Source organism: Helianthus annuus, chromosome 7, assembly GCF_002127325.2.
Source record: "Helianthus annuus cultivar XRQ/B chromosome 7, HanXRQr2.0-SUNRISE, whole genome shotgun sequence".
NCBI lineage: Eukaryota > Viridiplantae > Streptophyta > Magnoliopsida > Asterales > Asteraceae > Helianthus > Helianthus annuus.
Window position 1 is genome coordinate 91,265,075 of NC_035439.2, and position 14,522 is coordinate 91,279,596.

The 14,522-nt window shown below is 36.4% G+C and overlaps 1 long non-coding RNA gene across 1 annotated transcript; it reads right to left on the bottom strand.

Annotated features, from left to right (window-relative positions):
* Positions 1-3,199: 3,199 nt before the first annotated feature.
* Positions 3,200-5,944, bottom strand: LOC110899460. Its single transcript, XR_002570288.2, has 3 exons — positions 5,825-5,944; positions 5,060-5,147; positions 3,200-3,381 (listed from the first exon to the last, which is right to left on the bottom strand). It is a non-coding gene; the product is annotated as an uncharacterized LOC110899460 (long non-coding RNA).
* Between the last annotated feature and the right edge of the window lie 8,578 nt (positions 5,945-14,522).

Consider the following 14,522-nt stretch of genomic DNA (forward strand, 5'->3'; position numbering starts at 1 on the left):
TAAATGACAACAAGGGTAAATATACTGTATATTAACCCTAAATAATGCTTAAACCTTCAAACGAATGAATCATAGATCGTACGGAAGCGAAACGCGGAAGAAAGTGAGAGATTACGAGATACAGGGGTTAACTGTGTCAACATGTTTAATTATACCTCTGAGTGACCCTTTAACGTTCCCAAGGCTTCGTAACAGTATTATACGCTCACTAGAATATACTGTATAAATTCCACGAAGTTCCGTTTTAAAACGAGAAAGATATGATCGAATTCGTATGAGAAGGGTTAAAAGCGTCAATAATGAAAGTTAAGGCTTTCTGAATAATTAATAAACAAACCGGGGACTTAACAACGCGGGTAAATAACACGAGGTCCTTAGTTGTAATTAACCGACGGCCAAACCGCAAAGTTACCCCTTCAAACCCGAAAGGTCAGGTAAATCATTACGAAAGATTTCGTTATTAATTGCCAGATTCTGTTAATCATTACAAAAGATTTAAGAATTCAGAAAATATAACCTCTCGCGGCCCGCGTGAGGTTTAGGCATAAGTTGAGGCGGGCCTCGAGCCTCCTCATTTACTCGCCTGATTTCTTAAACTCAGGCGGCCCGCGTAAAAATGCATGGGAACTCCCATGCGGGCCGCGTGGGACGCCCAGATGCAGAAAACTTGTAACTACTTGCCTTTTGGAGCCTTTGAACGACCAACAACCAATAAATGAGGTATGGGCACCCTATGCTCGACCCATATCACTTAGGGGCACCTGCCCATCATCCATGATCACTTGTAGCATGTGTTGTGATGATCTAATGGCCTTGTAAACACTATAAATAGCCACACTTGGCTCATAAGTTCACCACACCTCAAACACACTCATCTGATCATTTCAAGAGCTCTCAAGCATTCCTCTGTGTTCTTAAGTCTTCTCTCAAGCTTCTGTAAGTGATCTAACCCTTTGTGGTTTCACATTTCCTTAGTAAATAGCTAAAAACCAAACCGTCGTAAATACGGTTTGACTTTAAAATAAATCAGTGATGGTTCAGTCTTATGACGAATCAAAAGTAGTTTTGAGTTGGTATTTATGTGGGTAATAAACCCCTAAAAGGGTTCCCTCAGATCACCACTCTAACTATGTCAAATATCGAGTCAAACGCGCACTTAAAAAGTCAACAGAAAGTCGTTTTGCCATTTTGTACATAATCTGTAATGTATATGCTATGAAACCTGTTTTGACAATCATAAAACATGATAATAAGTATATAAACTTGTTTTCGCTCGTTTGAATCGACCGTTTGCTATATTGACCCGGTTCGGAGCCGAATGTCGCAAAAGTTTGACTTTTGCTTTGACTTCAGTTCTGACCCGTTTTAGTGAGGTATAGATATGCCTTAGGACTCTCTTAGGACCAGGTTACATGATGGTATAAACCTCTGTGATCGGTTCATGAGTTATCCGAGTCTTTTGCACATTTCCGTTAATCGCCTAAAAGTTGACCGTAACGCCATTTTGAAAATAAAACGAGTATTCCGGACACGTGAACGGACCAGAACCTTGCTTATTAAACTATAAGCATGTCCTTAAAGTTTCACGTCAATCCGAGGTCTAGAATGAGAGTTATGCTAAATAGCGCAATTAAAGTAAACTTTTGTAATAAACGGCGCGATTAGCATAACGCCTATCTAAACCAAGATTTCGTCACCAAAACTTTTACCCACTGTAGTAAAATAATATTTTGGGAATTTTAAAGATTTTTAATAATTTTTACCTTGCTCATAACCTGCGGTTATGGCTACGGTTCGGTAAATACCGAATATGCCCTTTTCGGCCAAAATTTGAGTTCTACAAGGTCTTTTGACCCGATTCCAGTTGCTACTGATTTTAAATAATAAATAAAGTATTTTAGACTTTATAAACTGTTCGGGAACCTCAGATTTCCTGTAGAACTCGAAAAGCTCTTTAAAAGTCTTTAAAATGACCGAAAAGCCCCTACGGGGCATAATATTAACTTAAACTCGTTACGGGCATCACGGAAGGGATCCTACTGATACCACAACCTCTTTAAGGCCTATTGACTTAGGAAATAAGTGTCAGACTCTCATGGTTAACCGTTTCGCCTATTGCGCGCACGGTTCGGCTTATGAAACTAGTTTTCATAAATTAGCCGATACGGGTCAAATTATATTATTTGAACCCCAAATTCCAGAGTGTGAACCATAAACCCATATAAAACAAGTCTCTGAACTTGTTGGGTCAGAATCACACTCCATTCTCGGTTTTCGCCTTTTCGCGCGATTAAACCATATCTATATATATCGGAACCAACCGGTCTAGGCTACGGCTAATATAAGGACCCGTTAGGATTCTAAGAGGTTAATTAAAACCTTCGTTCCAGATTAGGAGCCCCGGTAAAAGCTATCGGCGATTTAATCGAACTAAGGATATATACTTGCAAAGGTAAATACTTTAACTTATTTCCCCTATATGGGCTTGGGTTACGGTATGTTAATACCGCTTGATTGAGCATTATATTTTTCCATCGCTTAGGTGGTTAATTAAATAATATGATCGGCTCATTTAAACAGTTTTGTTTCTTAAAAGCCTTTAGGGGGTTTAATGACCGTTGTCCCGGATATCCTTGGCATCATTCTACGAAATGGCCACGACCATCGACATCCCGGTGTAGGCGTACACCCGGTATATATTGTCGACATTAAATTAAAAGACGTAGCCGTTGGTTTTTATACTACGGTTTTACGCAATGTGGTGTGTCTATAAATCTTTAACCCGGCACGACCCGGGCTACTGAACGCATAAAAGAACATGTAAAACGTTCACAAGATTTTAATAATTTTCCCAAGTTATAAAAGATTTTGTGCCTTGTGCATTCAAATCAATTTTAATAAACATTTTCAAATGTGTCAGTTGAATGTATTTACCAGTGTAAACTGACGTATTTTCCCCAAAAAGATTAAGTGCAGGTACTATACGAAATGGGCTGGTATTAGCTTCCTAAGCATCACGAATAGTCTCGCAAACTCGATGCCGTATCTGAATGAACAATATTTTATTATTATTTTGATCCGCTGTGGATATATTCGACTTCTGTAATACATTTGATATTACAACCAGAGGTTGAAGTATATATTTATCTTTAAGCTTCCGCTGTGCATTTATATAATTGTGTGATTTGAGTATATTGTTGCCAACATCGTCACGGTAATCCCCCACCGGGCCCACTGGTGAGACACGTGGAAATCGGGGTGTGACATAATGTAATTAAGTTCGTCATTTAAAAGTAACAACGAAACGTCATGCGGAAGCTTTGTTCTTTATGTGTTCGGTTCCTCGCTGAGCTTGATCGTCCTCTGGTGCTAAAATTTTACCTGAAACTCATAAAACATGAGTTGAATTAGTCATACGTAACTTAGAACATATTTAAACGGGTTCGCAATGCGTATACGGTTAAAATAAACGATTTTCGCGAAACTGGCAAATGCTCGCGTAGCGCTACGGCCCGTCGCGCTACGCTAGCATGTGTTTTCGACAGAATGTTGATGCTGGTACTGCAAAATTCCCAGCATGACTCGATTTCACGGAAACGAGCATATCTCTCTCGTTTTTAATCCGTTTTACCCGATTCTTTTTCCTACGCGTCCGTAATTTAATTCTCCATCTAATGGAGTTAAAATCCAACATCCGACATAATAAAATTTCAGACTTTTAACTCTTCGGCTTATTACCCTTTTTACCAAATTTTGACCCGTTCGTGATTTCATCATCAAACATGTTTATTTGATCTTTAAACTTATGAAATTCATAGTTTCAATGTCTCCTATCATGTTAATCTCAAATCACGGGTTTCTTACATAATAAAAACCCGTTTACGCTCAAGTGCTTATTTTGACCCGTTAAGGGTATTTAAGCACTTTCGAGCTTAAAATCGCTTTCGATTGCTTCTAGCATTCCATCACCACATTTCTTATCCTATAATCTTCCACCACAACTGTAATTATGGTGGGTTTAATGTGGTGATCTATATAAACCAAATTTTACCTCTCGAATTATTATTTTACGGCAAAGACTCAAATGGTGCCATTTGACTAACATAATACCTCTTTCAGCTTCTATACTTAATTCTAAGTATTTATCTAATCATAAAACTCGTTTCCAAACAACCTTTAAAGGTTGTTTGTTCGAATTAGCTAACAAGGGCGTTTTGGTCCTTTTTAGTCTTTCAATTACGACGAGATCTTTTGAGAGTATGTTTGACCCATAATCTTCTTTTGAGTTATGATCTCGTTCGAAAAGTCATTATGCTTTTCGAAACGCCACGACCCTCTTTTAAAAACGTTCGGTTTACCCATTTAAGTAACACATTGTCTATCTAAGACTTCATTTAATGCTCCTTGAACCTTACGTTCTAAATGAATAATCACTCTATTACACATACCTGGCTCGGGTCAATGTATTGACCTGTTTTAATGCCTTGCTATAATAATCGCTAAGTAATAGCGATGCAAATATCATTTCGACATTTATTCCTGAAATCATATGACTCGACAAGAATCATTAGTCGCTATTATCAAAAGGTGGTATCTTCACCCTTTGACCCGTTTGGTCTAAATGACCGATTATATTAGCGAGACGACATGTATTTTCATCTCGACTATATGACTCGCTCCGATTTACATCGTGCGGTCATTTTACTTATAATTCATTTCTTAACACTTTTTAACCTATTAAGGCTTACTTCATAAGTGTCTTTTAAAACCAATAGTTATGGTCAACGCGTGACCAATTTACCGTTTTACCCTTATTGTTTGTTTTGGTTTACCCTATAAGGTAACTATTTAAAAGTTCATTTTCCATTTGTCATAAAATGATCGAATTACCGATTTAACTCCTTTTAAACCATCAACATGGTTTCTTGTCATGCTCGACTATCTTGTTCCGTACGTCTACACACCGGAACATCATACCTCAACTATGTATTTATCTTATTCGTAACTAATACGATAAGAGAATATTCTAAAATATAAGACTAGAGTAAGCCATACTTACCTTACTTCCAAATTATGCTTTTCCGTCATTCTTGCTTCGTTTGACCCGCTTCGTTCCCAAGCTTTCACCTAGCTTGTTAATCGTCAAACTATCATTGTAAATTTGTAAGATGGTTAAATTAGTCATAATTATTCACGACTATTCCATCTCACTTATTTCATATGTCGAAACTACTATTCGACTTCATGATTAATTAACTTAGCTTATTAAAGTTAACTACTTTCGATCGCATGATTTACAACATTAAGTTCAAATCAACATGATGTTTAGAACTTTTATAGCTTCATGTTTCACATAATTCACCATATTATTCAAATGTGCGTTTCACTAGAATTTCAACACTTTAGTTCTCATTTAGGCATTTTAACAAACACCTAATGGGCATATTTTTACACATTTACTAACTAGTTCATAACTAGTTATTTTTACCAAGACTAACATCATAATTCAACCTCTATCATGTATGATCAACTACTCAAACTTGCAAATTATTCAAGTGTCTTGTTTCTACTATCCAATATGATGATCTTAAACATGTGTGTATCATCATTTTCACTACAAAATCAAAACCCACTTGTCTAAGTGTGGTAAATCATCAAATTATTCAAGTCATAGTAATTTTTACTTCAAATTTCTACTTAGGGTCTGTTCCTAAGCAATCATACTTCATTAATTCAGTCATAGCCTCTATGATTCATGCATAGATCACATCATGCAAAGTTAGCTAATTTTCACAACTTCATGAATGCTAGAAATTCGACATACCTTACGATCCCCTTGACTTGGTGATCGTTTCTATGTATTCAAATCCGAATTTGGCCTTCAATTGATCATCCAATTTGAAGATTATGTTGAAGAACTAGGGTTTGCTCCATGGGAGCTTTCTCCTGATCGTATACACGCATACACTATGTGTGTGTGTGTGTGTTTTATTTTGTTTTAATACACAACTTTTCCAGTTATCTAACTTTGGTCCCTCGTGTTTAGTTGGTTATTAAGTAGGCCACAACCATATTATTTCTAACAACATTCCCACTTATTAACTAGGTTAAATATTCCTAGTTACCTTAGTGGGTCCAGGGAATTTATGACCAGGTTTATTTTAAGTGCCGTTCACTCGGGTCTTTTTATCCACTTTAATTTCCTCAAAAGGATTTGTTCACTTTTTATTAAATATTAGGTTTATTTAATTAAATCCAAATATTTACCGAGTTACTTTTACCACTAACGGTACTTTACCCGTCTTTTAGTATTAACGTGGTTTGATTAACAAACCCGTTTTCGGGGTGTTACATAAACATTAAAATAATTTGAAATAAAACTTAAACATTACATTATTCAACATAAAAACTAAACAAACATCCTTATAATTTGCCACGCCAAAACCTGTTCAAAGTCATAGCCGTACATATGTTTGTAGTCGACGAGGCCACTTGACTCGCGTCCTCTTCCATGAGCTCATTATCAGAATTTTCCACATTGTTGAACACCACATCAAATCTTGCACTTTTCAAACGGATATTCATGAAACGAGAATTAAGTTCATCCACGGTGCGATTGGTCTTACCAACATGAATACAAAAATGTTGAAAACCCGATTCCAAAACGAAGCCTTTACATTAGGAGGCACTCCCTTGTGTAGTATCATCATATGAAACATTTTTACTATTTTAAAAGTTTTAACACAAACTAATGATTAAAAAAGATACGGTCATACCGCCAAAGTGCCAAAACCGAAGTGTTAAACTTAGGTAAAACCTGTTGGTCAGCTACCAACCCACCCAATCCAACCGGTTCGATTCGTTGTTTCTTAAAATCATAATTAATGTTTCGGCTCATATTTTTTTTTCTTTTGTCAAAATTTAGTCGGAACAGGCTAGGAACATCCATGATTTCATAGTCTATATTAATCATATTGTTTAGTATATGCTAAATATTCATCTATTCTAGGGCTATTCATGAGTCGAGCCGAGCTAAGCTAGGACAAGCTTGGGCTCGGCTCAATTATAAATCAAGCTGGCTCGGCTCGGATTTAAAACCGAGATAAAAATCAAAGCTCAGGCTCGGCTTGATTTTAAACCGAGCTGGCTCGGCTCGGCTTGATTTAGCTCAATTTTAAAAATAAAAATTAGTACATAGCTGTAAAAAATAATTAGTCTAAAATATTATTCAAAAGAACATATTTCAAATAAGTTTAACTTAATACATCACAAGCCAAAATCAAGTTAAACAACACAAAATAAGTTTTAAACTTCGACAAAATACAATATTAGTTCATTAGCATGGTAATCAACCTTTAAATAAGTCATAAATATCAATAACAAACCTAAATACATGTAAATAATAATTAGTTTTTTATAATATATTATAATGTATATAGGGTAGAGTTATTGTAAAATGAGTGTGTTTTGTGAGAAGTGTAGAAAGGAATCTACACCCTTTCATCTATAATATAATGGTTGAAATTATAATCGCAAAATTGTAAATAGTGTTTATCATTAAAATAATTAATTTTCTATATTAAGGGTATAAAGATAAATTTAACATTTTTAAATTCAAAAACTCACAAGCAAATTCCCCCCGTCTTTTTTAAACGTCAATAACTTTTTATACATAATTTTTTTTTCAAAAAAAATTACACTATAATAACGAGTGTTTTTTTATCTTTAATATCAGTACCATATTGTTATACTTATATAGATAAAAAAAATTACGTTTCGATCGTATGTTTTAGTCCATGGTGTTTTGTCTATGTTGTTTTAATTGTATAGTGATTCAAGGTGTTGTGTTTTACAGAAAAACACCATGAACGTATATAAGACACCATAACATTGCAAATACAATTTTCATTCAGTTTTGTTTTCTATGGTGTTTTGTTTTACAAGACACCATAATATGTTTCGAATTCCTAAAATAAAACACCATAGAAAACAAGACTGAAAGATTGAATGTAAATGGTATTTGCAATGTTATGGTGTTTTATATATTTCATGGTGTTTTACTGTAAAACACAACGCATTGAATCACTATACAATTGAAACAACACAGAGAAAACACCATGGACTAAAACATTCGATTGAAACGTAATTTTTTTTCTCTATATAAATATAGCAATATGGTTCTTATATTAAAGATAAAAAAACACTCGTTATTATGGTTTAATTTTTTTAAAGTTACGTATAAAAAATTATTGACGTTTAAAAACCACGGGAGGAACTTGCATGTGCATTGCATATTGCATGTGAGTTTTTGAATTTTATCTTTAATTAAGTATTAAATTACTTATTTGCCCTTATCCTAATAAATTAAATAATGACATGTGTCCTCAACATGTTCTTTCTTATAATTCTCAGAAATTTCATCTTTTTTACAAGATTCTAAATCAATGTATATATAAATAAAATATATTATAAATAAAATGATCTGAGCTAAGTCGAGCCGAGCTAACAAGCGAGCCAAACCGAGTCAATCGGGCTCGTTACGAGCCAAGCTGAGCTAGACTCACTTTCTAACCGAGCCGAGCCGGCTCGGCTCACTTTCAAACCGAGCTATATCGAGCGAGCTTTTTCCGAGTTAAGTTCGAGCGGGCTCCAAGCCATGAGCTTTCTGAACAACCCTAATATATTCGTTATATGTTTGCAAATATAAAAATCATAAAATTAACAATTTTTTTATTATAAAAGTGACGTAGGCATGCCTTAATAATTTTTAAGTAAAGGTTGAGATTTTGTGAAAATGTGAAGCAAGTTTTGTTAAAAAGAATGATATGGATGTCTTTCCAACCCCCACTCTCACACATCATGATTTCATGCACACAAATCTTTTGAGGGGTTGCTTAACACACACACCGGTTTAAATGAAAACAATTACTAATTTGATCATTTGTTTGTTTAGGCCGACCTGGAAAACATAATCTAATTATTGAAAATAAAGTGTAATATAAGATTAAATGATGGAGATCCATATAAGATTAATAAGTCATACATGATGGAAAATCAAATCATTTGTACAAAATAAGCTAAACTAATATATACTTCTATAAAAGTTCTTACATTCATGAACATTTTGGTTAAAACATATTGCCCCTCCACCTCAACCCCCTTCCCCCAGTTCCCTAGGCGCCATTAGAGGGACACTATTGAATGTGTGCGAGTGCAATAATGAGATGTTTGTGGGGTCAGGTGAATATTAAAATTAATAAAGGGGCGCCATTGACCTTTTGGGGACTTTATCTCATTTCTTGGTTGTTAAAGAGGGGTGGAGCTATTGGTTGACATGGCGTAATGTGTCTTAGGTGGCACAATAAAGCCCCTAGTAGCTGCATTCCATACCCTCTGGTCTTAGTATTTTTTTACTTTGGTAAACTAAGCAATCACACAAATTATGTACCAAAGTTCTACAAGTCAAAATGGACGTTATAAGATAAAACCGTATTGGTACTTAGAAATAAGCCTTAACTGTGTTTTGTACAAAGAGAGATTACTAGTTTTGCAAGACCACAAGTGCATAGCCGACGATAAAATTTCGCCTTTTGGAAATGAAACAATCCCAACCTATACACTCTTAGGATATCTTTAACTTCTTATATGTTTGAATGTTTCATCAACATCAAAAGATAGCAAGAGACGTAAGGTCGTGGCATTAATTCATGGTCGGCTAGACTCAGTGGCGGATGTAGGCCACTTTTGTGACTTCCCAGAAACCCATTCGGTTTGAAAAAAAATGAAAAAAATTAGTAAAAACCTTGTATGATTTGGAAAAAAAAATTAGTGAGAATTAGCGAGAATCTACCAAAAGGAACTCAGTGAAAAAAGTTTTTAGATTCGCCACTGGCTAGACTATGTTGCTAAATCAAGCTAGGCCCCGGGCCCTAATTTTACAAAATATATATATAGTAAATAAAGTTTTTTCTAAAAATAACAGCTTATGCTTCAAATAAAGCAAGAAATGTAAATTTTATCTAAGCATGTTTATCTACACGGAATATTTATTTTTTATTTTTTTAACTCTATTAACTATAAACTTTTTAATTTATTATTGATGGTTACATACCCGTGTAAATGACAACAATTTATAGGCCCCAACATTTTATTTTGCTTTGGGCCTTTGAAAACGTTGAGTCACCTTGCTCTAATCATGGTTCTAAAAACCCAATAGCATCCGATTAATCATTATTCGTAGGTTCACCAAGTAATTTTTCTCTAATCGGCGAATAAATCTCTAGACAATCAAAGAAGGCCCTAGGCAATCCAAATCGGCCAAAAATGGCGGTTCCGAGCAAATTCCATCCAATTTCCAATCAAACCTTGTAAATTTCGGTGATTAATCTTGTCCACTTAAAAAATGAGCCGATAAGGATTAAAACTTGTCTTCCTAAAATAATCACATAAAAATGTGTGTGTGTATATATAATACTGAATATTACATATAAAAATCACAATCTGATTAATCACTAGTCTGTACCCCACCGATGGACCAGCGCCTTGCAATTCTTACCACTCTAATTGTAAATTGTATTATACGCTCATTTGTATCGGTGATCATTGTCATATATGTCTGGAAAATGGGTCGAGTGGGTTTGGATTGCGGGTTAGAATGGGTTCGGGTCCAAACGGGTTAGGGTCAAAATGGGACAATTCAAAAAAGGGTTATTTTGGTTCAAGCCGGGACGGGTTCATGTTAAAATAGGTTTGGGTCAAAATGGGTTTCAGGCTAGAGCAGGTTCGAATCAGAACAAGTTTCGGGTTCGAACGGGTTGCTTTTAAAATATGGTTTTTTGACTTTCTGGTTTTCAGAACTGGTTACGCGCGATCTTTTGTCGGTTTACGCATGTTAAAATGTCTATTATGCTCTAGTGGTGGCCACGAGTATTTAAGTTCCACTTATGGTGGGCCCGGGTGAGTTTTCCCCTCCAGGTCTCAAGTTCTAGTCTAGATGATAGGGGTTTCCTATTGAGGGGTTTAAATTGGGGATCTATTGTGCGGGGGGGCTATCTAGCGCGGACCCGGTTAAGACAGCATATGCTAGACCTCTCAACATTCGCGAATAATTCACATCTTTCAAAAGAAAGTGTTGATTATGCATGCGTGCCCAGTTACAGTGTTACATGTACTGGAGCCGGGAAACGTGTGTCTGCCGCTACGTTACTCGGTCCGTCATGCACTTAACTAAGCGCTCGACTCGTAACTAGCGCCAGTGCGCGTCTGCTAACGTGTTACGTGCGTACCAACGCTGGTTTACGAGTCTAATTCCGCGTTACGCGGATACCAGCTCTGGGTTACGAGTCCGATTACGTGTTTCGCTCGTACCGACATAGGGTTACGCATCCGATTATGTGTTTCGTGCATACCGGCGCTCGGGTTACACATCCGATTCAATGTTACGCGCGTACCTTTGCTGAGTTACGCGTTACGCACGTACGGGCAATGATTACGCGTCCAGTTCCGTGTTATGCTTGTACCGGCACTGGGTTACCTGTCTGATAACGTGTTACGCGTGTACTAGCGCTGACATACACGTCCGATTACGCGTTTCGCTCATATTGACGTTGGATTACGCGCCTGATTACACGTTTCGCTCGTATCGACGAAGGGTTACGCGTCTGATTTTGCGTTTCGTGCGTATTGGTGCTCGGGTATGTATCAGATTCGGTGTTACGCACGTACCGTTGTTGATTTGCGTGTTATGCACGTACGGGCATTTACTACATGTCCAATTCCGCGTTACGCTCGTAGCAGCGCTGTACGATTTCGTGTTACCCGCGTACCGACGTTGGGTTATCTGTTCGATTTCATGTTACGCACGCACCAACACCCGTTACGCGTTCTATGCTTCATTACGTGCTTATCGGTGTTGGGTAACGTTGGGATTCGGGTGCATGTGCAAGGGTGGTTGGTGTTTTGCCTCGTTGAATAACTTGAGATGACATAAATTGACCCGTTGAGTAACTTGTGGTGGTCCAAATTGACCCATTTGACTTTTAGAGATGACTCAAATTGACCAGTTGAGTTATTTGAGATGACCTAAATTAACTCGTTGACTACTTTGAGGAGGTAACCCAAATTAACCTATAGACAAATGATTTTTACCAGTGTTTTAAAAACCGGTAAATATCGGCCGGTTATACCGGTATTACCGTTTCCAGATGTAAATCCGGTATGAAACACCTCGGTAAATAAGTGAAACGGCATAAGGTTTGTACCGGTGATAATATCCAGTATACCGGTTTGAAACGTAATACCGGTACCGGCCCAGGGTTATTAGTTAGGGTTGTTACTTATTTTTATTATATATGTTACTTATCTTACGTAATTTTTACATATTATGATTATTCGTAACTAACGCTGTGTTCCCGAGTTTACTAAAAGAAAGAAAAGAAAAGATAGAGAGTTTAGAAGAGAAAAGAAAATAAGAGAAAGAAAAATACATAACTTTATTTCGCGTTCTAGAGTTTGAAGGAAAGAAAAGGAAAATAAACATTTTATGTGTTCCCGAGTGGAGAGGAAAAGAAAGAAGAGTGCAATTTTACTATTATACCCTTTTGTGTAAAATTAGAATAAAAAATAACCGTGACAACTCTTTTAAGTAAAATTAAAATAAAAAATAACCTTGACAACCCTTGATACCATAACCGAGTTTCTCATCTTCTTTAAACGTTTTGTTCTCCTTCAAATGATCCAACATTGGGTTTCTCATCCACGTTAATAACCTTATATGAATCACTATTTATAACCTTCCGATTTGCCTTGAAATTGAACCCACTAAGGCCACCTGTATAACTAGCAGCTAAATATATGCATGAGTATAACTAGCAGCTAAATATTATCATGTTGGGGGGGGGGGGGATATACCACGGTCCTCCCAACCGCCGAGGTGATCCCACCTCGCAGACCGCCACCCAGCAAGCCTGAGTCTGGGGGTAAATCTGCTACCGTAGGGGCATTGGGAACGAGCAAGACTCGAACCCGCCACCTCCGGGTTAGAATGCGGGCTGGTGGCCATTGGGCTGACACCCAATCGTTTAAATATTATCATGTTGATAATTACTGAATCAGGCTCTTACGACGCGACCCGTTTCGACGCATACCGTTTCGACACGAACCGTTTCGACCCATACCATTTCAAATCGAACCGCTTCGCCCCGTGCCGTTTCGACGCGAACCGTTTCGACTCAAACTGTTTCGACGCGAACCGTTTCGACCTGTACCATTTCGACGCCAACCGTTTTGATCTGAACCGTTTCGACCCTTACAGTTTCAACCGGTACCGTTTCGACGCATCACATTTCCTCTAAAACACTAGTTCCGCAATTGTTTGACCTAAATAAACCTATAGATTAACATTAATCATTACCCAGTATTCATACATACATTTCTCAAAGGGGAAATTCAGGCGCTTCATAATTTTCTGCTATAAACAATCAAAGCAATCTAATTTAATCAAAATTAAACAATTCAAGAAGCCAAAACCCAAATTGGACCCATGACTTTAATCAAAATTTTCAACAGAAAGACCCACACAAAGGAGAAGACGCTCAAAATTGGATGTGAAATAGGAATGTGATGTTACCTGGGAGATGAACAATAGATCACTGAATGAAGGAACAGTTACAGTTGTGGGGATAGATGATGGAAGGTGGGTTGAAGATTTGGCGGGTTGTGGGAGATATACCCGCTATATGTTTTACAAGGGTAAAAAGGAAGTGAATTAGGAACGTGGTTTTTAATTATTCTGTTCTCACCCAATCACCCCAATTTGGAATGAAACAATTCAACCCTAAAAAACCTCCCATATCTCTTCTCTTCTCTCTTTTTCTTCACCTAATAAAATCTCTGAAGCACCATTACCCTCTTCTTTCCTTATAAATCTTTTCTCTTCTCCAGTTAAGTGGATCTCTAGAAAACAGTGTAAAAGTTCATATTTAATATTGTATGAAACGAAAATAGTTGATGTATTCAACACTCAAAATGCTTAAACATATCGTACACTTTCATTTAAAAGAGCCTGTTGGAAAATTGAATGATTTTCGATTATCTATTTGATTATTTTTTATTATGAATTTACTTTTGTATCATTTTTAATATGTGATCATGCATTTTTGGATTAACTTTAGATTTGTTGTTGTAATTTATGAAATTATAAAGTTAGCTAGTCAACCCGGTTGAACCACTCGGTACAACCTGGTTCAACCGATTAAACCATTTTTTAGCCTAATCCGGTTTGATTTAAAAACCGGTTTTTAAAGAATTGATTTTTACAACTCATTCTTCGAAGAATGGATCAACACTTATATTGTCGAAACGTTGTTGCCTTGACTTTTAGTTAATTACAAATTTAATTTTATAGGCTTAACAAAATTTACAAATAATATTTTTATAATAATGTAAAGATTATTTATCTTTGCACTGAATGCCTCTTTCATCCCCACATTTGTATGTATAAATTAAGGGCAACAAATCACAAA